The sequence below is a fragment of the Podarcis vaucheri genome, assembly GCF_965113315.1.
Source record: "Podarcis vaucheri genome assembly, chromosome: 2".
Taxonomy (NCBI): Eukaryota; Metazoa; Chordata; class Lepidosauria; order Squamata; family Lacertidae; genus Podarcis; species Podarcis vaucheri.
The window spans coordinates 23,986,809-24,010,690 of record NC_138760.1 but is presented as its reverse complement, the minus strand read 5'-3'; the positions used below and the strand labels follow the sequence as shown (position 1 = coordinate 24,010,690).

General features: G+C 44.9%; 1 long non-coding RNA gene across 1 annotated transcript in view; it reads right to left on the bottom strand.

Moving 5' to 3' along the window:
- LOC309526643 overlaps nucleotides 1–23,882 on the bottom strand; it is a 50,310-nt gene that overhangs the window by 4,846 nt on the left and 21,582 nt on the right. The window lies entirely within an intron of this gene.

The window sequence follows — 23,882 nt, the reverse complement described above, 5'->3', positions numbered from 1 at the left end:
ATCCTAGGAAACACTACACTCTTCTCTCCTGCACGTGGAATCTCTTGGTTGCCGTTGCTGTGAGCCTCCCAGAGGCTCAAACTATATGTGAGTCTACACATTCAAAACATTGCTGAAAGTGTCCACATTGCACGTAACTTCCAGCAGTCCTAGGGATGTAAGAAGGCATTGGTTTGTGTTCCAGCCTTTGCTCATCGCACGCAGCACTGTTTCCTTTCCGCTGCAGTTTCACTTCTGACAAGAGCTATATTTTTTGTCTCACTGTGGCATCATTTTATATAATTATTTACTGAATTGGTTACATTGCTGTTATATTGTTTTGCGCCATTTGTTTCAGCAAAGGAAGAGCAAATGCAAACAGAGAAAATGCACGGCGTTGTTTGCAGACAGGAAAACAAAAGAACAGCGGTGTCCGGAGCACACCCAGCCCAAGGAGGAGAAACGGCCAATAGTTCAATTCTTTATTGACAAAGCCTGAACTTACAGGAGCCCCTGAATGTAAATATGCACACATATGTTTTCCCCAGACTTGCACCCTGAGCTGGACTGTTGGAGCCACAGTGTGGCCACTGCCACACGCAAACCTCATCTGATGGCAAATAACCTGTGACTTGTCCTACAGGTAAGTAGTCGCCGTGCTTGTCTCTTCGAGCCCCTCCTGACGATGGGGGCAGGGATGGGTGGGGTGCCTCTGCTGCCTCCTCCCAAACCTGGGTCTCCAGCTGTTTTTTGGACTACAACTCCCATCATCCCTAGCTAGCAGGAATGGTGGTCAGGGATGATGGGAGTTGTAGTCCAAAAACAGCAGGAGACCCAAGGCTGGGAAACACTTCTTTAGCCACTGTCTCTCTCCCCCCCTTGCTCCTGACACATCGGGTCCTTCAGTGATGCGCAGTGAATTTTTTTCGTAGGAGAGTGTTAGGGCCAGTGGCGCCAGCTTATGAAGGCGATTGGGTGGGGGAGGTCATGTGTGTCAGTATTGTGCCTCCCTCCCTAAGCCAGGCAGAAGCTTCCCAGGCTTTGGAAAGGAGAAGTGCCAACAGGCCCATCTTATCCATTGAGGCTAGTGGCGTGGGGCGCCAGGGCGCCAAGTTCTGAAGGGCGCCAGGCAAGAGTCCAGGGAAGGATGAACAAGCGTGCTGAGTGAGCAAGGGCAGTGGCGTAGTGTGGGTTGTCAGCACCCGGGGCAAGGCAAGTAATTTGTGCCCCCTAACCCGTGGATTTGCGCCCCCTAACCCCCAGATGTTGCGCCCGGTGTGGCCGGCCCCCCCTGCACCCCCCACGCTACGCCACTGAGCGAGGGTGAGTGAGCTGCTCCCACTGAGTGTCAGCTCAGTTTTTTCCCTTTTAGCCTTCTGGCGCCCTGCAGAATTCAGTACTTGCCTGGCTTAGGGAGGGAGGCAACAAAGCCGTTCTTAAACTGAGCCCTGCCTGTCCCTGACAAGTGCATATCAATAATAATTGCTGGATTGATTTCTCTTCTGGACATGGAATGAATAAGCAAGCATTGGCGATTTCTTTCCCTGCTTCTGCTGGAATTCTCTGACATCCCCTCAATTTTGCTACCTGGAAATAGTAGCGGCATTTGGGGAGGGGGTGTTTGCAGCAATTTTGGCTCAGCCCTCAAATCTGGGTTCTTTGTCATATGTTTATCTCATATTTGATATAAGATATATGATTTCCTGACTCCAGTCTGCCCTAAAACTAGACATTTTTAAGCACGGCTTGCCCAAAGGCTTGAAGAAGGGGTGGGGTGTTATTTTGTTGTTTTTATTTTTATGTTGATTATTTGTGTTTTATATTGTGATTTTATCTTGCAAACCTCCCTGAGACCTGCAGGTATAGGGTGGTATACAAATTTTAATAATAATGATTATGATAATGATGATGATGATGATGGAAATTTGTCAAAGCACCCACCACTGTCTATTGTCTTCTATAAGCAAAGATTGCTTTAAACTGCAGCTTCCAGAAATACTGTTGCTCTAGCTATAACGTCGTGGACCTTTTAGTGGAGAGGTGGATCTCTTTCCTGGTGAGAGCAGCACTCAGCTTGCCAAGTTGCGAGTTCCAAAAGACTCAGCTGATCAGCTGTGAAACTGTAGTTAAATTTAAAGATTTTTGTTTGTTTGTTTGTTTGTTTCTTGCTCAAGAGCATACTAATCAGTCAAGGGTATTTGCTAATCACTGTTCTCTGAGCAGATTGATTTTCCCCTCCCCCTTCCTGCAAGCACACATATTGCAATTACATATGTACTATATAAGCTAGTGTCAGAGGCACGGGGAAAGCCTGCCTTGCCCATCGCTGCAATACAACCATCTAAATAAATTAATCAAGCTCACCTGTGCTTTTATCAAGTTTAATTCGCTTCATTAAACACCACACACTTTTAACAGCATGCGTAGCGGCAGGACGTGGCTAGACTCAAATACTCAAGTAAATGGGATGCCACAGCTGTGATTGCATCTTTTGGCTTCCATTGTTCTTTTCCTGGCAACATTCTTTTAAAACACCCATCATATCCCCTGCTAACATGATTATCACCACTATTCCTCACTTAGAAGAAGAAGAAGAAGAAGAAGAAGAAGAAGAAGAAGAAGAAGAAGAAGAAGTAGTAGTAGTAGTAGTAGTAGTAGTTTGGATTTGATATCCCGCTTTATCACTACCTGAAGGAGCCACAAAGCGGCTAACAATCTCCTTTCCCTTCCTCCCCCACAACAAACACTCTGTGAGGTGAGTGGGGCTGAGAGACTTCAAAGAAGTGTTACTGGCCCAAGGTCACCCAGCAGCTGCATGTGGAGGAGCGGGGAAGCGAACCCGGTTCCCCAGATTACGAGTCTACTGCTCTTAACCACTACACCACACTTTAAGAGAGAAAACAGTCCTTAAAAGTGCCACGACAGGGCAGTATAATGCTTGTAAAAAAAATAAATGATTGTAGTAGCAGTATTTAGTAATCAAAGGAATCATGGAATTGTTTAGATATACTTTACTGCTGTGCAGAACCAGTAGGTAAAGGTAAAGGGACCCCTGACCATTAGGTCCAGTCATAGGCGCCGACTCCATGGGGCTTGAGGGGGCCCGAGCCCCCTCAAAAATTCGTTTGGGGGGCTCTGCCCCCCCAATAATCTCCAGCGCCCCTCCAGCAGAGCGCCATCGCTGCCCCTCCCCCAGCCCAAAATGCACAGGGTCGGGCTGCATGCCTCCTGCCCTCCCTCCCGAGCAAAAGCTCCACCCAATTTCCTTCGGAGCTGATTAATAGGCGCAGCACACTCTCCCCTATTCGCTCATGAGGCGGCGGCGCCACTTTATTTGCATATTAATGAGCTTATTTATTATTCATGAGCTTTCCCGGGCCCCCCCAATATTTTTTATAAGTCCGCGTCCCTGGGTCCAGTCGTGACCGACTCTGGGGTTGCAGCGCTCATCTGGCTTTATTGGCCGAGGGAGCCGGCGTACAGCTTCCGGGTCATGTGGCCAGCATGACTAAGCCACTTCTGGCGAACCAGAGCAGCGCACAGAAACGCCATTTACCTTCCCGCCGGAGCGGTACCTATTTATCTACTTGCACTTTGACGTGCTTTCGAATTGCTAGGTTGGCAGGAGCTGGGACCGAGCAACGGGAGCTCACTCCGTTGTGGAGATTCGAACCGCCGACCTTCTGATCGGCAAGTCCTAGGCTCTGTGGTTTTGTTTTGTTTTTTCTCCTGTGACAACCAGGAAACTGTTAGATTTAACTAATACTTACAAACCCAGCAATCAAATTATTGTTTGCTATCCTGGATTAAAGGGACGCGGGTGGCGCTGTGGGTAAATCCTCAGCACCTAGGGCTTGCCAATCGCATGGTCGGCGGTTCAAATCTCCGTGGCGGGGTGAGCTCCCATCGTTTGGTCCCAGCTCCTGCCCACCTAGCAGTTCGAAAGCACCCCTAAAAGTGCAAGTAGATAAATAGGTACCGCTTTATAGCGGGAAGGTAAACGCCGTTTCCGTGTGCTGCGCTGGTGCCAGAGCAGCTTCGTCACGCTGGCCACGTGACCCGGAAGTGTCTCCGGACAGCGCTGGCCGCCGGCCTCTTAAGTGAGATGGGCGCACAACCCTAGAGTCGGACACGACTGGCCCGTACGGGCAGGGGTACCTTTACTATCCTGGATTAAGGGACGTGGGTGGCGCTGTGGGTAAAACCTCAGCGCCTAGGACTTGCCGATCGCATGGTCGGAGGTTCGAATCCCCGCGGCGGGGTGAGCTCCCGTCGTTCGGTCCCAGCTCCTGCCCACCTAGCAGTTTGAAAGCACCCCTAAGTGCAAGTAGATAAATAGGTACCGCTTTCTAGCGGGAAGGTAAATGGCGTTTCCGTGTGCTGCTCTGGTGCCGGTTCGCCGGAGCAGCTTCGTCACACTGGCCACGTGACCCGGAAGGGTCTGCGGACAGCGCTGGCTCCCGGCCTCTAGAGTGAGATGGGCGCACAACCCTAGAGTCTGTCAAGACTGGCCCGTACGGGCAGGGGTACCTTTACCTTTACCTTTTTATCCTGGATTAGGGATTGGTTAAACTCAGGCCTAGGCAAACTCGGCCCTTCAGATGTTTTGGGACCACTGGTCCTGTTAGCTAGGGATGATGGGAGTTGTAGTCCCAAAACATGTGCCTGGTTAAACTTAACACCGTTTCCTGGTTCAGATTTACGGGAGTGGGTAGGATGTTCTGAACACGTGAGGAATTCCCTAAAATAGGTGGTGGCCCCAAAACTGAGGGCAAGCAAGTCTCCCTAGCTTGCAAAAAACATTAACTGCAGAAAGAGCTGCTATCAAACAATTTTGTAGCATTCTGAATGCACAAAGGGTATTAGGCCATAACTGCTTCCTGGATCAGTCTGAAACCATCCAATCCACATTGTTTCCAACCGTCCCTTGCCAGATGTTTCTGGGAAGCTTAGAAGCAGAAAATCATATGATTTTCAGCCACTGTTCCACTTCTTCTGAACACAGAGGTCCTATTTCACTACCAAGCCACTGTTAGACCTACCCTCTGTAGATGTATCCAATCCCTTTTTTAAAAGCCAACCCAATCTGCAGCTTTACCACATTTTCGAAACAAAGATGCATTATAGCTTGGATCCAAAGAATTCTAGGCACATGATGGGATGTTCTTGCCTTCCCTCCCCACTGAAGCTCCTCGCAAGTACCAAAATGTAGCTGCTGAGGGTTGAGAAGTCCTTTAGAGCAGGATTCAAAGCGGCATGAAAGGCTGTACTTGGAATGTAAAATTGGGAATCCTTCCACCCATAAGAAGCTGCCACCAAGGTATGAGGTTCTTTGGGTTCTGGACCTGGTCTCTCTGTTGTTTCCAGGGACAGGAAACCAGATAATGTTGAACCCCAACTCTGGTCCACTCCCAACCAGCATGACTCACAGTTAGGATGGATGGGTGTTGTAGCAACATCTAGAAGGCCAAAGTTCCTCCCATCCCATTGTATACAGTATGCAAAGGGGCTTCCTTTTGTCTGACCTGAACCTACTGTTCATTAACCTACTTGTCTCATGCAAGTAAACTGGTGCTATAGCAAAAGGATAGTTGTCTCCATCTAGTCTATGCACAGATGCGGGTGGCGCTGTGGGTTAAACCACAGAGCCTAGGACTTGCCGATCAGAAGGTCGGTGGTTCGAATCCCCGTGACGGGGTGAGCTCCCGTTGCTCGGTCCCTGCTCCTGCTAACCTAGCAGTTCAAAAGCACGTCAAAGTGCAAGTAGATAAATAGGTACCGCTCCGGCAGGAAGGTAAATGGGGTTTCCGTGTGCTGCTCTGGTTCGCCAGAAGTGGCTTAGTCATGCTGGCCACATGACCCAGAAGCTGTATGCCAGCTCCCTCAGCCAATAAAGTGAGATGAGTGCCACAACCCCAGAGTTGCTCACGACTGGACCTAATGGTCAGGGGTCCCTTTACCCTTACCTTTAGTCTATTCACATCTTTCATAATAATATGCATTTCTATTACAGCTGAGGATGTAAAATCCAGGCACCCAGCAGCCATGAAAAAAATCTGGGATTGGCCATTAGCAGCGAGGTTCACTTCTTCTTCTCCTGTCTGATTCCTAACATTTGCAAAATGAAAATGAAAATGGCACATTCTGATTATATCCCGTGTCTATTTGTATACTAAAGATTCCCAAGCTCTTTTGCCTTTTCCTATAGGAGAGGCAGTCCAGCTCATCGATAATGGCACAGTGCCTTGGGAATCTATTTTAATGATGGGGTGTCAATGCTTTTTCAGCAGAGGGCTGGTCCCTCAGTCCTTGTGGGGGGCCAGACTATATTTTGAAGGGAAAAAAATAAACAAATTCCTATGCCCCACAAATAACCCAGAGATGCAGTTTAAATAAAAGGGCACATTCTACTCATGTAAAAACATGCTGATTCCTGGGCCATCTGTGCGTCAGATTTAGAAGGTGATTGGGCTGGATCCGGCCCCCGGGCCTTAGTTTGCCTACCCATGCCTTAGGCCATCCAGCTGAGGCCAGGCCTCTCTGACCGAAGCACAGCTCTGCTCATTCACACTGACTTCTTTTGAGACTTTGTAATTGACTCCAGCAAGGTCTCCAGAAATAAGAGCAATCCCAGGCGGTGTATTGGAGGGCTGCATCTTGCTTGATTTTTTACACTTTTGGCACAGAACCGATATCTGACTACACTATATCCAGGTTGTTTACAAAATACACAGGAGGAGGAACTACAGAATGAATAAGAGTTACCTGATTGGAAGACCAGGGTTGCCATACGTCCGGGAAATCCTGGACATGTCCTCTTTTGAGGGGTCTATCCACCCATCTGGAGGGATATTTACAATTTTAAGCAAATGCCCAGTTTGGGGGAGGGGCTATGGCCTCAAAGAAGCTCAGCATATTTTCTTGCGATCGCCCCAGAAAAGATCAACAACTCTTTTTGTCCAGATATTTACCTCTGGAAATATGGCAACCCTAGTAAGACAGAATACAGTGGTACCTTAGTTCTTGAATGGCTTAGTTGTCAAACAAATCAGCTCCCAAATGCCACAAACCCAGAAGTAAGTGTTCCGGTTTGTGAACGTTTTTCGGAAGCTGAACATCCAACACGACTTCCGCTTGAGTGCAGGAAGCTCCTGCAGCCAATCAGAAGCCATGCCTTGGTTTTCGAATGGTTTTGGGAGTCGAACGGACTCCCGGAATGGATTAAGTTTGAGAACCAAGGTACCACTGTATAATCAAAACAGTGTGTTTGTGCACATGCATGCACACACGTAAAGAAAGAATTCTGCTCAGAGTTCTTGCGTCTATTTTGAGAAGCAGTGGTGAAGCAGGCGTTCCAAAATCAGTTAAGTTATGGTATTTATCCTCTGGAAGAACATACTATCTTTTATGAATAGAGCCTTGTCTCAGATTTGTTCTTTAAAAACTCAATCAGGCTCATCATCTTAAAAATTATACTGCACATCTCCAAGGAAACATTAAAACCAGCATTCGGTCTAAAGACGAGCATTGCCCGGCTAGCTCTGGTCTGTGACAGCCACAGCTTATGGAGCGAGTAGAGCAGGAACAGCCAACATGGTGCCCCCCCCAGATGTTGTTGCATGGCCCGCAGTCAGGGATGGCTCCAACATGTGGCGTGCACCTTGTTGGCTACCACTGTACTAGAGGCTGTTGCACCAAATACATAGAGGAGTCGGAGTCAGTGCCCAGTACGTGAGGGGTGGGTTTGGGGAAAGGTGCAACATCTGCAAACAATCCCTTCACGATTTGTCAAAGTGAAGCAAGCAAGCAAGCAACATTTTCACACTAAGCAAAAGAGTAGCTTCTAGTGGCAGAATGAACAAGCTGATCTGCCAACAAGCCCTGCACGGGGTGGGGGGATAACAGAGAAGCAGCCAGTGGATTTCCCCCCCTGATCTCCAGACCAGTTGCCAGAATTTATTGTGCAAAAGCCAGAGGTTTGCTTTAGATTCCAGAATTGTTTTGATCCGAAGCGTGTTTTTCACTCAGCGTGCATGTTCGGCTGGGTAGTAGTCCACACATTTACACCAGAGCCCCCAGCCCAGGTTGTCAGGCTTAGCCCCAGTACTACAGTCGTACCTCGGAAGTCGGTCAGCCTTGTGAGATGAACATTTTGGCTCCCAAACGCCGCAAACAAGGAAGCGATTGTTCTGGTTTGCGAATGTTCTTTGGAACCTGAACATTTGCCGTGGCTTCCGATTGAACAGGAGCTTCCTTCAGCCAATCAGAAGCCGCTTCCTGCAGCCAATCAGAAGCTGCTTCCTGCAGCCAATCAGAAGCCGCTTCCTGCAGCCAATCAGAAGCCGCTTCCTGCAACCAATCAGCTTCCTGCAGCCAATCAGAAGCCGCACCTTGGTTCCTAAACATTTTGGAAGCCAAACAGACTTCCAGAACGGATTGTAGTGGTTAAGAGTGGTAGTCTCGTAATCTGGGGAACCGGGTTCGCGTCTCCGCTCCTCCACATGCAGCTGCTGGGTGACCTTGGGCCAGTCACACTTCTCTGAAGTCTCTCAGCCCCGCTCACCTCACAGAGTGTTTGTTGTGGGGGAGGAAGGGAAAGGAGAATGTTAGCCGCTTTGAGACTCCTGAAGGGGAGTGAAAGGCGGGATATCAAATCCAAACTCTTCTTCTTCTTCTTCTTCAGAGGCACGAGTGTATTCCAAAAGCTGCTGCATGTGAGAGATGCTCCGCAGCTGCATGTCCCTCACATGCTCATCTGACCCTCTCCTCGAACCTTCAACTTGTCATTTCGGCCTTCCTCATTCAACATCTTCCAAACAAACAAGAGGTAGCCGTTGCAGCTTTGCAACTCCTGGTTGAAAGGAAAGTCAGGTGAGCACACTCATTCTCTTGAACATTTCTCCAATGAAAATAGCGACGTCTGGAGAGCCATAGCATCCTTCCAACTTAAAGTTGCTTGGGATGCTGCAAGACACCATCACTACTAGAAAGGCTATAACTCTGGCTCCCATTAAGGAGGGCCGAAACCAAGTCCTGAAGGCCAAATTAATAATCACATCCAGCCCAAGTGCTCCTTGCAAATTGGCCAATGCTTCACATTTCATCATAGGTGACGAATTCATCTCTGTCTCCATAAAACATGTTAGATTTGAAATCACATTTTTAGGCCACTTGGGTGCAGGAAAAAACCATGAACTATGCTTAAAAACAAACAGATTTTTTTTAAAAAAGGGAACGGGAAACAGCTCGTGATTTGGAAGTAATCTTTCAGTTTCATGGCATTCTCAGCAAACCACTTGGACACTGTAGATGTTGTTGAACATTTTCAACCATGAAACTTGCATTCACACACACACACACACACACACACACACACACACAGTGGAAGCCGTTTAGATTTCTGAAATAAAACCCTACCATTTGCTGTTATTTTGTTGCTGTTTTGCTGGATTTGGAGCTTCTGCGACAAAATACTTAAACAGTAAAAATAAAACAAACAAAAAAGGTTGCATTTTGATGGTAGAACAAGTCAACATTTTCAACTACCGGTATACTTTCAACATCCATAGGTAACTGAGAATTGTTACTAAAATTTGTTTTTGGTAAGCCAAACTGGACCTTTTAAGGGGGAAAATGTTTTCTTCCAGAAGTATTTTAGAACAAAATACAGTAGTTTCAACAACATAGAAAAGACTTTACAACCCGAGAAAAGAGATAATGCAGTATTTTGTAAACTAAGAAAATTAAACAAATTAAACAACAACAACAAAGCCTTTGAAACGGATTTAAAATTTCAGATTCAATAGATTCACATTTGCCCAGCTTTGGCAAAGCTTTCAAGCCCTAATTATTGATTTTTTTTTGGGGGGGGGAGCAATTTCTATCTTTGGGGCTGATTTTATCCTTCAGAGTGTATCTCTGAACTTGGAAGGAATGGCTAATCAAACACACCACACAGATTTTCCATGTAGCTGTAAAAACAATGCTGGAGCCAGTCATTCAAATAGCAACTTGCTGAATTATTTCAGCCCCTTTGTGATTATCTCACCGTTATTTATGTGCAAGGGGGATTCGCAGACTGAGAGAGGGGAGACAAATCAAGGAGAGACTGTACCTGAGTGACTCAGATTACATTAAACAAAACAGGCCCCATTAATTGTCCAGGAGAAGTCACTGTGTCCTCCTGTCCTTCAGAATGAAAAGCAAAGCTATTGAAGGACCAAATTAAGGATGGGAGAGACATTCCTTCTGATTAAACACAGAACTGTCCAATCCTACAGAAACAGGCTCTCTGCACGTGTGTCTCCCAGTCTTTAACACAAAATGAGGCGCTGGCACACATTTATCCATTTATCCCCTTCTGGCAAGGGGCATTTCACCCAAGTGAGGTCATTCACACTGCCAGAGTTCAGGCAATGAGAAATGTTTGTGGTGAGTTCCGAAACTTCCTTTTTCTAGAAAAATAACACTGGCTGTGGTATGCATGGGTGCTTCACTTTTGCAATTGAAAACAGAGGGCTTCCATCTCTCCCTCATGCCTCTGGGAACAGTGTTACCTTATTATTATTATTATTATTATTATTATTATTATTATTATTATTACCCCACCCATCTGGCTGGGTTTCCCCAGCCTCTCTGGGAGGCTCCCAACAGAATAATAATAATAATAATAGTGAAAAAGTGATAAAACATCAAACATTAAAAACTTCCCTAAACAGGGCTGCCTTCAGATGTCTTCTAAAAGTCAGATAGTTGTTTATTTCCTTCACATCTGGAGGGAGGGCGTTCCACAAGGCGGGTGCCACTACTGTGAAGGCCCTCTGCCTGGTTCCCTGTAACCTCACTTCTCGCAGGGAGGGAACCGCCAAAAGGTCCTCAGAGCTGGACCTCCATGTCTGGGCTGAACGATGGGGGTGGAGACGCTCCTTCAGGTATACTGGGCCGAAGCCATTTAGGGCTTTAAAGGTCAGCACCAACACTTTGAATTGTGCTCAGAAACGTACTGGGAGCCAATGTAGAGTCCTTTCAGGACCGGTGTTATGTGGTCTGATGACATTACATTGATCCCATGGAATGCCAATAGGCAGCTGAAGTAGTCATTGAATCATAGATTTGCAGAATTGGAAGGAACCATGAGGGCCATCAACTCCCTGCAATGCGAAATCTTTTCCCCAACATGGGGCTTGAACCCTCAGAGTCTCATACGTTACCAACTGAGCTATCCCAGCTCAATAGCTTTTACAGTGGTACAAACTTAATCCATTCCAGAAGTCTGTTCTTAAACCGAAACCGTTCTTAAACCAAGGCGCGCTTTCCCTAATGAGGCCTCCCACCGTTTGGATTCCGTTCTTAGACCGAGGTAAAACTCTCAAACCAGGACACGATTTCCAGTTTTGTGGAGTTTGTAAACCGAATAGTTCGCAAACAGGACTGTTCTTAAACTGAGGTACCGCTGTATTTAAGAGAGTGCCCCCCCCCCAATACAGTGGTACCTCGGGTTACAGACGCTTCAGGTTACAGACTCTGCTAACCCAGAAATATTACCTCGGGTTAAGAACTTTGCTTCAGGATGAGAACAAAAATCACGCGGCGGTGGTGTGGCGGCAACAGGAGTCCCCATTAGCTAAAGTGGGACCTCAGGTTAAGAACAGTTTCAGGTTAAGAACAGACCTCCAGAATGAATTAAGTTCTTAACCCAAGGTACCACTGTATTATAATTCAACTGCCCACCCCCCCCCCGAAAAAACACTAAGTATCTTCCTGTTTCACCTTCCTAAAGGAGGGTGAATGTCCCACGGAACTGGGGGCAGGGACAGTTAACCCCATTTTACTTAAAACAAGTAAAACCCCCCCCTTTCTCCACGATAGTGGCAGCTGTACATTCAAACAGACAAAACTCCCACCATCCCCTCTATTTGAGCTCTTTGCAAAAATTGCTTTTAAACCACTAATAGATTTCTATTCCGCAGATGGCTGGCTGCGTTTCCAAATTCCCCAGCCGCAGAGTCGTGAAACGTGCTTAAGGCCGGCTCACATAAATGGGCTTAAGTGAAGTTAACGCTTTAACGGGTGGTGGTCCCACACTTTTTAAACGCCACCTCGCAGTTGCGCGAAGGGGTTGGGATTCCTGTAAAAGGGTGGCAGGGAAGTTTATGGGGATACCACATAACTAGACGGCCTAGTTTTAAACGCAAGGCAAAAAGCCTTTGCAAATCTTCACTGGCTCTTTGTAGTCATTCCACACAAACACCCAGCAGAACAGCCAGTCAGTGGGAGGCAAAGCTTCTTTTGATTCCTGCCTGGGTGTTAACTTCACTGCTACCAGCAAAAAGAAAAGTGAAACCAAACTAAAAGAACTGCTTTGCCCCTTAAGCGGCCGTGTGTGTGTGTGTTGCACCAAGCAAAGCAAATACAGTGGTACCTCGGGTTACATATGCTTCAGGTTACATACACTTCAGGTTACAGACTCCGCTAACCCAGAAATATTACCTCGGGTTAATAACTTTGCTTCAGGATAAGAACAGAAATCGTGCTCCGGCGGCGCGGTGGCAGCAGGAGGCCCCATTAGCTAAAGTGGTGCTTCAGGTTAAGAACAGTTTCAGCTTAAGAACGGACCTCTGGAACGAATTAAGTACTTAACCCGAGGTACCACTGTACAAAAAAGATATAATTCCAATTATACAAATGTATAATAAGGCACATTATGAAATCATATATCATGATATTATGTATTCAAATTAGGATTCAAATTATATTTGTATTTGTAAATCGTAACTGAATCTAAAAAAAAAATACGCGTGTAAAAATAGTGCAACTTGATTCTGATCCTAGTTTGTGTCCACTAATTCTGACCGCCCGCACATTAACTATTAATTTTAGAAGTGTATTTTCAGGGAAATTTACAAGTGGAATCCCTGTACAGAAGCTCAAGTTTGAAATTTGAAACAGATCATTACTGTAGGCTCCATAAGTCTCCAGGGCACTTTCTCCTCCAATATGCACTGGCCCTAAATGGGCTGCCTTGAATTTTTATGTTATTAAAATGTAGAAATCACCTTTTCCACTTTTCTAAAACTCCCAAGTTGTTGTACGAGGCAGAGAACACCTGTGTGCATCCCCACGTGCCTGCACAAATCAAGCAATAAAAATTGTATTAAAAAAGCATTTGAACGTAACTCATAAAATGAGATCAGCAGCGTAGCAAAATATGAAAAAGCAAAAACAGCAAACAGAAGAAGGGTAAGAGCAAGACTATAAAGAAGCGGGATAATGTCATTCAAAATAAACACCAGCTTGCCACCATGCAACAAAGCCAAGTGAAATCCTTGGGTAAATTAAAAAGAAGAAGTCCTAAAGTAACATCTGAACCTAAAATTTAGATTCACTGGGGAGAATGCCTCTCCTCCGAAGGGATACACGGAGAAGGCCCTCTTTTGCTGCTCTCAGTTCTCTGGAAGACAGAAGACTAGACCACATTTTTACTGGCTCTCGCTTCTGCACCTTAGCAACAAAAAACAGCTTGATCTGCATGCAAAGACAGGCTCTGGTGGATTGAGCAGACGAGATCAAGACTGAATCCAAACGTCAAGAACAGGGGTCAGCAAACTTTCCTCCACTGTTCCTCAGACCTTGGGGGGGGGGCGGACTATATTTTGAAGAAGAAAAAATATGAACGAATTTCTATGCCCCACAAATACCCCAGAGATGCAGTTTAAATAAAAACACACATTCTACTCATGCAAGAACAAGCTGATTCCCGGACCGTCTGCAGGCCAGATTTAGAAGGCGATTGGGCCGGATCCGGCCCCAGGGCCTTAGTTTGCCTACCCATGGTCAACAAAGTGGTTACTGCACGTGCTGTAGAGGGAAGTGAGGGGCAGATGGGGCTCATCCACCTGAGAAGTGAGGCCATCTAGGAGAAGGAAAATGCTGATAGTAAACCTCTGCTGCCTCGTGCCTATACAGTGGTACCTTGGGTTAAGTACTTAATTCGTTCCGGAGGTCCATTCTTAACCTGAAACTGTTCTTAACCTGAAGCACCACTTTAGCTAATGGGGCCTCCTGCCACCGCCGCGCCGGCGGAGCACGATTTCTGTTCTCATCCTGAAGCAAAGTTCTTAACCTGAGGTACTATTTCTGGGTTAGCAGAGTCTGTAACCTGAAGCGTATGTAACCTGAAGTGTATGTAACCTGAGGTACCACTGTACTCAAGAAAGGTTTCAGGAGTAAACCCCAAGGAAAAATCTGTACCTCCTGCCTTGTGGGACATCTCTGGGAGAAGAAAACACTAAGGAGTAAAAAAAGTAAAGGACCCCTGGATAGTTAAATCCAGTCAAAGGCAACTATGAGGTTGTGGCACTCATCTTGCTTCAGGCTGTGGAAGCCAGCATTTGTCCGCAAGCAGCTTTTCAGGTCATGTGGCCAGTGTGACTAGACCGCTCCTGGCACAACAGGACACCGTGATGGAAGCCAGAGTGCACGGAAACGCCGTTTACCTTCCTGTCACAGTGGTACCTATTTATCTACTTGCACTGGTGTGCTTTTGAACTGCTAGGTTGGCAGGAGCTGGGACGGAGCAACAGGAGCTCACTCCGTCACACGGATTCGAACCGCCGACCTTCTGATCGGCAACCCCAAGAGGCTCAGTGGTTTAGACCACAGCGCTACCTGCATCCCTAAGGAGTAAACTCTACACACATCCAGAGTGGAGTTCCTAAAACTTGGATTGCACCTTGTATACCTCCTTACAGCAATTCCTGCAGCCCAGCTCATGCCAAATGTATTACTCTGCTTTCCTTCAGACCACATCAATGAGGCTGAGAGTCTTGTCGTCTGGGCAGCTTATGACCTCCAAACACGCTGCCCAGGCTGATAAGGCGCATCCTTTAATACAATTGGCTGTTGTGAATGAAAATAATTGATAAATTGTGGCAGCTCCTTAAACAACCATCCCCCAAGCAATCACATGTTGTTTGTTGCCAATAAATTCATGAAAAGGCACATTTTAGTCATGGAAGAAAATGAAGGCCAAGAAAGCGGGGGGGGGGGGGGATCACATTGCCAGAGAGATTGCTCACTGTAGCCTAATGTTTCTCCTAATTTCTAAATTGCTTATTATATGATCAACAATCTCTCTTCAAAGCAGAATAACCTTGTGGCCAGAGTCTCTCTCCAAATGCTTATGTTTGCTTCCACAAGACCTCTTGTGATATACAATAAATATTTCTACCAAAGTAGCCTCTTGTTAGGGACGCGGGTGGCGCAGCGGGTTTAACCACAGAGCCTAGGACTTTCCGATCAGAAGGTTGGCGGTTCAAATCCCCGTGACGGGGTGAGCTCCCGTTGTTCGGTCCCAGCTCCTGCCAACCTAGCAGTTCGAAAGCACGCCAAAGTGTAAGTAGATAAATAGGTACCGCTGCAGCGGGAAGGTAAACGGCATTTCCGTGCGTTGCTCTGATTCGCCAAAAGCAGCTTGGTCATGCTGGACACATGACCAGGAAGCTGTACGCCGGCTCCCTCGGCCAATAAAGTGAGATGAGCGCCACAACCCCAGAGTCATCCACGACTGGACCTAATGGTCAGGGGTCCCTTTACCTTTAGCCTTTTGTTAGGTTATCTGCAGAGTTCAAATTACTGCAGTGGTCCAAGTCTTGTGCAATACCGCAATGTCCTTTGTCCAGAAGACATTGAAGTAGCAATCCCCAGCTCTTTTTCCATAACCCCACTCTTAACTGAGGGAAACAAAAAGTGCAACTCTTTTTGAACTTTCTCCAAGTTTCTAGCCCTCATGACCAGAAACACCATAGAGATACACAGGGCAATTGTGATGGTATAGCTGTTGCCTCAACTCCCTGCTTGTAGGCTTTCAAATCCCAGAAACAACAAGCTGCTCACTGTTGCAACCAACAGCCGGAAGGCACCAATACTTCCATCCATGATGTGACCTAAAAGCGGCAAAGTCCATTAAAATAACTTTGCCACTTGGTGTTTCCAAACATAATTGCAGCCCACGTTATAGTCCGATGGAGGTCTAGGGCATTGGACTAGATGATCCTCAGGGTCCCATCCAACTCTACAATTCCACGATTCCTCCAAAATTCGCTGCACTAAAAGGCAACCAAGAAGAATAAAGTAAAAAGAATGTTGTTTTACATTGCCTGTATCCGCAACCTCAACCAAAACCTTATACACTGGATTTAGAATGGGGTTTTGCACTAACCCTATCTCCGTGAAATGACAACTTACTGCCTAAAAGCTGGCCTTGAGGAAATATTTCCGTTGTTTTTCTATTCTTACAAATTCTGGTGAGATTCTACCAGGGCTGAGTCACATTTTCAGGGCAACATTTTCGTACAGGTCATACAAACAGAGGCCAAATACGTCTATCAATGGCAGGATGTCGCCTGCCGAACTCACAAAAAAATTATACAAAGCAGCTCAATTTCTTGCAAATAATATGGAAATGAGCTTTGGTCCACTAACTCTTTTTAAATTTTTTACCCCCCCTCTCCTTTTCCCCTATTATGTTTTTACTGTGATTTTATTGGTGTTAGCTGCCCTGAGCCCGGCTCTGGCCGGGGAGGGCGGGGTATAAATAAAATTTATTATTATTATTATTATTATTATTATTATTATTATTATTATTAGTTGCCTTTGCTGCCCGGCTGAGTCAGGGTGTTGGTGGAAGGCAACAGCTATGGAAGGAGAAAGGAAAACTCAAAAGTTAAAGGAAGCAGATCACACCCCATTTTTAGAAGTTATATTAATACCCTCCAGTAAATTCTGAAGCGATCTGTTTGTTTCAGCAGATTACTCCTTCTTTGCAGTCGACCACCTACAAACACACCCATACAGCAGGGTTTTTTTTCCTATTTACTTCAGTTTTATATTAAATGGAAGCAATGTAGCCCACCACTCTAATAAATCTGGGGTGATGAAGTTCCCACCGGACCTCCTGAAACAATCCGTTAAGAAAATATAAAATAGACAACGCTGCATTACTAAAAGAAAAACAGCCAAAAAGGGAAACTCCTCAATATGTTCTCTGACAAAACCCGTCATTTGTTTCCATGTTTGGCTTGCTAAGGCTTTAATAAGTGAAACAGCTGCTCCTATGGTTCCAGAGATGGATAGAGAAGCTTTTTTCTCCAGAGAAAGACCACAGTGGGTGGACCATTGAAAAATGAAAATGGACTACTTCAGCCCTCATCATTTGAGCTGCTGCTTTGGCAAAACTGAAGCAGAGAGGAAAGGTGGTTGTGTCGGTCTGACGCCACAACTCGTCCCTCCCTGGTACATATGTTTGTACAGTGCTCTATACTTACTAGGTTCAGGGAGAAAGTGTCAGATTGTATAATTACGACAGTCCAGAAAAAGCAAAAAATTCCAACAAATATTCATCACAGCTATATACCTATTGTATGGAAGTTAACAATGGGACAACGAAAATGAGAGACGGTAACCTGCCCAAGCTCTCCATGGAGGCACAGGTAAATTCTGTGTCCAGGGGAACTGTCTACCAGCTCCATCTGGTATGCAGGCTGAGACCCTACCTGCCCGCTGACTGTCTCGCTAGAGTGGTGCATGCTCCAGTTATCTCCCGCTTGGACTACTGCAATGCGCTCTACGTGGGGCTACCTTTGAAAGTGACCCAGAAACTACAACTAATCCAGAATGCGGCAGATAGACTACATAACACTGAGACTACATAACACTGGTCCTGAAAGACCTACATTGGCTCCCAGTACGTTTCCGAGCACAATTCAAAGTGTTGGTGCTGACCTTTAAAGCCCTAAACAGCCTCGGCGTCTCCACCCACATCGTTCAGCCCAGACATTGAGGTCCAGCTCTGAGGGCCTTCTGGCGGTTCCCTCACTGCAAGAATTGAAGTTACCGGGAACCAGGCAGAGGACCTTCTCGGTAGTGGTGCCTGCCCTGTGGAATGCCCTCCCATCAAATATCAAGGAAATAAACAGCTATATGACTTTTAGAAGACATCTGAAGGCAGCCCTGTTTGATGTTTTATCGTGTTTTTAATATTCTGTTGGGAGCCGCCCACAGTGTCTGCGGAAACCCAGCCAGATGAGCAGGGTATAAATAATATAGTATTATTATTATTATTATTATTATTATTATTATTATTATTATAGGTAAAGGGACCCCTGACCATTAGGTCCTGTCGTGGCCGACTCTGGGGTTGTGGCGCTCATCTCGCTTTATTGGCCGAGGGAGCCGGCGTACAGCTTCCGGGTCATGTGGCCAGCATGACTAAGCTGCTTCTGGCGAACCAGAGCAGCGCATGGAAACGCCGTTTACCTTCCCGCCCGAGCGGTACCTATTTATCTACTTGCACTTTGATGTGCTTTCAAACTGCTAGGTTGGCAGGAGCAGGGACCAAGCAACGGGAGCTCACCCCGTCACGGGGATTCGAACCTCCAACCTTCTGATCGGCAAGTCCTAGGCTCCGTGGTTTAACCCACAGCGCCACCTGCGTCCCACCTTACACATACAGCAGTGCAAATAGCAAACAAAAATAAAGCACATTGGGAGAAACTGCTTACAAAAATGTGTAAATTAAGCAAAGCACAGACAAGCAAAGGGCAGAGATTTTCCTCTGACATGCCCTGTGTGTGTGTGTGTGTGCGCACGCACTACCCTGAGAGAGAGGCCTTCACACATTCAATCCCACACCTACAGTTGGCAATGAGATATTCCAGTAATGTACCATGTCACCTGTCTGTAAGAAAATCTTCTAAGTCTGGAATCTGTATCTCGTGAATACTCTTCTTAAGGAAGAGAAGGTAATGACTCAGCTATAGAGCTGCAAATATAATGTTTTAAGGCCGTTTTGAGTGCATTAAAGAAATATGACACTAGATGGCAGTGGTGAGCTTATGGCAAATTCAAAATTTTTTTCCAAGCCCTTTAAAAAAAGCATTTTCACAGTGGGTTTTTTTTTGTGTTTTTTTTTTGGTATGTGTCTAGATTCCAGCTAAGAAAGAGCGAATTCAAAAGCCGATATCCTTTCTAGTGTATCTGAAGAAGTGTGCATGCACACGAAAGCTTATACCAAGAACTAACTTAGTTGGTCTTTAAGGTGCTACAGGAAGGAATTTTTTTTATTTTGACTATGGCAGACCAACACGGCTACCCATCTGTAATCCTTTCTAGTAGACTCTGATTTTACATTTACATTTTAGGGCTTAGCTCCCACCTGAATGCATGCATAGAGCTTACCCTCACATTGAATTAAACGGGCTTGCCCCCTGCTACAGACCACAGGAGTCAATTCTGAAACAGGCTGAGAGGGCTTCGGCGTGCCCCCCAATAAAATTCAAATTGCGTGCATGATCAATTTTGGGGGGCAGGGCCAGGGTCGGATTTAGGTTTGACGAGGCCCTAAGCTACTGAAGGTAATGGGGCCCTTTATATGTCCAGCTGTCCTTTGTCAACAACAAATTGTTGCTTTTTTGTGTTGAATATATGCTATATGGTAATTTATGGACCTAATAGGTATCTAAAGCCATTTGCACATGAAGAATGTAGGCACCCTATATATAGAAATGAGCAAACCAGTGATATTTTAGGGAGCAGGATAGCAGGCAGGGCCCATTACTTACATCACAGGAGCCTACACAAAACAAAACAAAACAAAACAAGACAAGACAAGACAAGACAAGACAGACAAGACAAGACAAGACAAGACAAGACAAGACAAGACAAGACAAAACAAAACAAAACACTGTTGCTGTATGTAGGTTTTATTTTATTTGTTTTTTATCTCATATTTTAGAAATGTACATGAAGTTATTTTTCCTTTAGTTTTTTTGCCCCCCCCCCCAAGAGAGTAGGGTCCTAACCTATAGCTTGTTTAGCTTATATGTAAATCCGGCACTGGGTGGGGCTTACCTTCCACCTTCCCCAATATTTTATTCAAGTTGGCACCCCAGCCATTAGGGGAAGTTTCATTATTCTTCCATCAGTGCTTTCATCAGGCCAGTGGACGATTTGGAAAAGGGCAATGCAGCTGAAATTAGTGAAATTTTAGGTTTAGGACATGCTGAATTGTGAGTCATGGAACTATCTTCCTTTTGGCTGCTACGTCTGAACGTGGCCTGGAATCCACTGATGTTACCGAAGAGACTTAATGCGCAAATTAATTTTGTTCTGATTCAGAGACTTGTCAGTTACGCTCTCTGCCAAATTGGTGTCTTGGCAATGTGCAACACATACTTAAAGGTAAAGGTAAAGGTACCCCTGCCCGAACGGGCCAGTCTTGACAGACTGTGGGGTTTGTGCGCCCATCTCACATTTATTGGCCGGGGGCCAGCGCTGTCCGGGGACACTTCCGGGTCACGTGGCCAGCGTGACATCGCTGCTCTGGCGAGCCAGAGCCGCACACGGAACGCCGTTTACCTTCCCGCTGGTAAGCGGTACCTATTTATCTACTTGCACCCGGGGGTGCTTTCGAACTGCTAGGTGGGCAGGCGCTGGGACCGAACAGCGGGAGCGCACCCCGCCGCGGGGATTCGAACCGCCGACCTTTCGATCGGCAAGCCCTAGGCGTTGAGGCTTTAGCCCACAGCGCCACCCGCGTCCAACACATACTTAATAACACAAAATAACGTTCCTGGGCATTTTATCAGACCGTCGCTATCGTGCAATACTTGATAGCATGTAAGAAGTTTTCCCTAACTTCTAGAATGATCATCCCACAGCCTTAATTAAGAATAAATACTCTTTCCCCCTGCCACGACACAGACAATGGCCTGAACTCTGTGTTAATTTAGCCAGGTTTAATTAGACTGGAATCACTACTGTTCCCTTTCACAACTATTTAAGCATCACCAGGGTTGTTAATACAAACGGGTGATGAAAATGTGCTAAAAATGAAACTAACGAACGCAAGTGTGGGCTAGAGAACATACCCTTAATCTGATTAAATTGAAGTACTTCAGTTTAAAAGGGTAATAAATCAGGATATCTTATCCCTCAAATCTCAGCCTATCGTTGCCCTTTTTGAAGAAAATTCCACTTGGTGGATATACAATATTATTCCAGATGTTCCTGCACAAGGCAAACCCATCACAGTTCTGTAACAATGCCGAGGATTTAGCAGTTTCTGGAATTTATTCCTTTCATTATTGCACTTGCATACTTGAATTTAACCCTGTAGTTAACTTTGAATAAAGCTTTTTTTCTATCTTAGAAATCCTCTGAATTTGAAATCCTGTATTCAGAGGAAGCTTGTTCTATGGGGAGAGAAAATTAACATTGAAATCTAACCTATGTGTGGTACATTGTGTTATTTTAAAGCTGTGTAATCTCATTGTTGAACTTCCAAAAACTTTTTGAACTCTGTTACAATTTCGTTTTAAGACAGAAGATGAACTGTATTGCTAGCATTTGGATAAATGACATTTTTGCTGTCTTTTTTAAAGCTAAGAAACATTACAGAAAGTCTTTAATGGATTCATTAATCCAATTTACAATTTTTCAGCAGTGAGATTTTTAACTCTGGGCTCAAGAATGGTCATTTTCAATGTTGTGAAAATATGAGATGTTGGATTCTCAGGGCCTGTTTTAACTTTGGGGCATCTTCTACATTACATTCCCCCCACTTTTATTTTAATTATTGAACAAAATAAACCAAAGATAAAGAAATGCTATTATAGCAGTTTGAAAGCAGCATAAGGTTAGACATTATCATTGAATTTGTTATTCTAAAACATTACAATAAAAACCCATTTTCCATAAACCTGTTAGGTTGGTTTACATATATTATTTTATAATAAGTTAACTTAATTGTCCTTCCTAATATTTCACCAGTGGAAATTGGGATAAGATTTTGTACTTGCAACACTTCCACTCACATACAAATTATCATTGACCAATGACTTTACTCTCTAATAATAATAATAATAATAATAATAATAATAATAATTCCCTCTCCTTCTATTATCTGGATTCATTTTGCATAAATATGCACTGCATCAGCTTCCAAAGTGTGTGTGTGTGTTAATCAATTGACTGTCGCAGTTTCTTTATTATTAATCATAACTTACTTTTACAATTATATAAATTTACATCTGCCTTTTGGTCTTCTAGACATTCCTGGCATCAGTTAGTAGGGAGAAAACCCTACTGAGGCCAAGTAAATTTGCTGAGGGTTTTGCTGCATGTCTTTTAAAAATTAAGTCGGTATTTTTTGGCTGCAAATTTAAACAATCCATACCTTTAAATGTGAGCCGGTCAATGCTTTTTATTAGATTTGCTCTTCATTTTTTAACACATACCCCCCCCCCCAAAAAAAAGATCCAAGCATTGATGCAGTTTCAAATAGTGCCATAGGTGCTACTGGCAATGGCATGTGTTTCTGGGTCAGAATTGCCTTATTATTATTATTATTATTATTATTATTATTATTCTGCCCATCTGACTGGATTGCCCCAACCACTCTGGATGGCTTCCAACAAATTAATACATCAAACACAATAAAACATCAAACATTAAAAACATCCCTATACAGGGCTGCATGCCCTTGGCTGATAAGAGAGCGGGTGGTGCTGTGGTCTAAACCGCTGAGCCTCCTGGGCTTGCCAATCAGAAGGTTGGCGGTTTGAATCCACACGACGGGTGACCGCAGTGGGAAGGCAAACGAGGGTTGCCATATTTCAAAAAAAAAAAAACCAGCACACCCCAAAAAGTTGTTGAGCTTTTAACAGGAAGACCCCAAAATTGTTGAGCTGCTGAGCGCCAGAAAATAACCGATTATTTGATTGACTTGCCTAAGATCCAGGACAAAGTGTCTATTGCTTTTAGATGTTAACAGTAATCGTTTTATCACTTGTGCATTTGCCACCCTGGGCTCCTTTACGAGGAAGGGCGGGGTAGAAATTTAATAAATAAATAGGGTGGTTTTCAATTAAGTTGTACTCAGAGAAGCACCAATGAAATTAAGGGACCTAACCTAACCATGTCCATTAATTTCAAGGCATCTCCCAAGAGTAAATGCCAACCATAACCAGGGCCAGATTTAGGTTTGATGAGGCCCTAAGCTTCTGAAGGTAATGGGGCCCTTTATATGTCCAGCTGTCCTTTGTCAGTGACAAATTGTCGTTTTTTGTGTGTGTTGAATATATGTTATATGGTAATTTATGTACCTAAGAGGTATCTAAAGCCATTTGCCCATAACAAAATATGTATTTTAACAAAGTAATTTCTTGAACTGAAATATAATTAAGAAGAAGTATATTAATAGTGAAATACAATTAAGAAGAAGTATACTTTTGGGAGGCCGCCAAGATAGCCCTAAGCTATAGCTTGTTTACCTTATACATAAATCCGGCATTGCCCATATTAAATACCCCACCCTTCCAAACACAGAAGCCCCACAGCAGCAGACACCAAGCTGGTAAAATGATGCAATGGAAATAAAATAAAAGCACATTAAAACAACAATTAAATGCTATGATACAGCGTCATTTCCAGAGGAAACAGTGAAGAACAGGCAGACAGACACTAGAAGCAGCAGCAAGGCTTGGCGGGGAGGAAACAGAAGAAAAGCTTTTTGTCGCCTCATACTTTAAGATAAAATTATTATTCTTTAAAAAGGTGGAAACCCACAAAGTTCAGCTGGCCTAGCATTGCTTCAGACCCATGCCCTGCCAATAAAACATTCAGATTTGCAACAGATTTGCAAACTGGTCAATTCAGGTTGCACGTTTAGAGTCTATAGCAGGGGGCCTTGTGCAACAAGCCTGCTTCCTAGAATACCGAACTTTTCTCAGTGGCGAAAATGATGGAGCGGTACCCTGGAAAAGTTGCTTGCAGGCATCATCGCCTAACCTCCCCAAAACAAATCGGAACAAATGCTTGTTAAATACTCAGTGCTTGTCTAATCT